This window comes from Hevea brasiliensis, chromosome 8, assembly GCF_030052815.1.
Source record: "Hevea brasiliensis isolate MT/VB/25A 57/8 chromosome 8, ASM3005281v1, whole genome shotgun sequence".
NCBI lineage: Eukaryota > Viridiplantae > Streptophyta > Magnoliopsida > Malpighiales > Euphorbiaceae > Hevea > Hevea brasiliensis.
Window position 1 is genome coordinate 87803943 of NC_079500.1, and position 2436 is coordinate 87806378.

Genomic DNA, 2436 nt, shown 5'->3' on the forward strand with positions numbered 1-2436 from the left:
CCAGTAATCTAGTTTAGGAGGAAATAAGATTAAAAAATCAAGGGACTCATTCTGTCAACATTATGAGTCAATAAGCTAATAAAGGACTTAAAGTTAAAGCCTACAAGTTTAAGAAGAAAAAAGAAAGGATCTTTAAATGTTAGTCAAGCCGAGTAAAATGAACAAATGGTAGATAAGTGTCACTTCTGTACGAGAGTAGGACACTATTTTAAAGATTGCCTAAAAAATAAAGCTTGATTTGAAAAGAAAAGTAATCTTTATACTTATGTATGTTTCAAATTAAACTTATTTGAAGTTGCTAATAATACTTGGTGGCTTGATTTTGGTGCTACTATTTACGTCTCCAATGTGATGAAAGGATTCCTCACGGTCCAAATTGAAAACCCAACTAAGACGTCCTATTTATGGGGAACCATATAAAGGCTCCAATTGAAGGCATAGAGACTTATCGTTTGGTCTAAGATAATGGCTATCAACTAGACCTATTAATAACCTTCTATGTGCTTTCAATTTTTAGGAATATCATTTTATTTCAAAACTTGATGAATTTGGGTTCAATGTTAAGTTTGGGCATTGATGTTTTAGTTTATTTAATAATAATGATAATTCCAGTATTATTTTTGGAATTCTTACTAATGATCTATATATACTGAAACTTGATGATAATTTTGTTGAATCCTTGCCAGTCACTTATAGCAATATTAGAATTAAGCATAGTAGACTAAATGAAAATTTTGTTTTTTTGTGGCATAAGTGTTTGGGTCACATATCCAAAGAAAGATTAAAAAGGCCAATAAAGAATGGGATTCTACCGAATTTAGATATTATTGATCTTGATGTGTGTAGATTGCATTAAGAGAAAGTAAACCAAACACAATAAGAAAGAAGCTACAAGAAGCAGTAAGCTTCTTGAAATTATACACACTGATATATGTGGGCCTTCTCCATCTTTTGGTAGAGAAAAGTATTTTATTACCTTTATTGATGATTTTCCACGTTATGAACATATTTATTTGTGTAATGAAAAATCGCAATCAATAAATGCACTTGAAGTGTATATAAATGAGATTGAGAGGCAATTAGATAGAAAAGTGAAAATAGTAAGGTCAGATAGAGGTAGTGAATACTATGGGAAACACACTGAAATGGGATAATGTCCTGGTCCATTTGTAAAGTTCTTAGAAAGTTATGGCATATGTGCATAATATACTATGCCAAGTACCCCTTAATAAAATGAGGTAGTGGGAAGGCAAAATCAAACTTTAATGGATATGGTTAGGATTTTGATGAGTAACTCTTCTTACCTACATCTTTGTGGATATATGCACTTAAAACCGCTGTATACTTGTTAAATAGGGTTCCTAGTAAGGCAGTCTCAAAAACACCTTATGAATTGTGGACTGGAAGGAAACCTAGTTTAAGGCACCTACATGTTTACGGTTGCCAAGCGAAGCAAGAATTTATAATCCATATAAAAAGATATTAGATTCTCGAATGATAAGTAGATACTTTACTGGTCATCTAGAGAAATCTAAAAGGTATAGGTTTTATATTCTAAACCATAGTCTGAAAATTGTGAAAACCGTGAAAACTGGTAATGCTAAATTCCTTGAGAATGGTGAAGTTAGTGGGAGTGTTGAGAGAAAAGATGTGGCTATACAAGAAAATAAAGTTTATTTTCATGTGCCTATTAATGTTCTAATATCCACTCCTACTCCACATGTTATTCCAGCAGTTGTTGAAGGACCTAACAATACTACACAACATAATGATAAAACACATCCTAAAGAAGGTAACCCACAAAAAGCTAATGAAGGTGAACCACAATAAATGCCATTAAGAAGATCTCAAAGAGAAAGGAGATCGGTAATTGCTGATAATTATGTGGTTTACTTGTAAGAGTCAGATTTTGACATAGGAATTAATAAAGATCCAGTTTCCTTTTCCTAAGCTATAGACAGTGATGAGTCTAAGATGCCATGAAAGATGAGTTAAAATCTATGGAACAAAACAAAATATGGGATCTAGTCGAATTGCCTAAAAGATCTAAATGAGTTAGGTGTAAAAGGGTCTTTAAGACCAAGCACACTCGAATGGCAAAATTAAACGATATAAAGCAAGACTTGTTGCCGAGGGTTATACTAAAAAAGATGGTGTTGACTATAAAGAAACATTTTCACCAGTCTCAAAGAAAGACTTATTAAGAATTATCATGGCATTGGTGGCTCATTATGATTTAGAGCTACACCAAATTGATGTGAAAATAACCTTTCTAAATATAAAACTTAAAGAGGAAGTTTATAGACTAACCTAAAGGTTTTAAAAGGCCATATGGTGTATAAACTTAAGAAATCAATATACAGACTTAAGTAATCTTTCCACCAGTGGTATATTAAGTTCAATGATACCATAGAGTCTTTAGATTTAAAGAAAAAG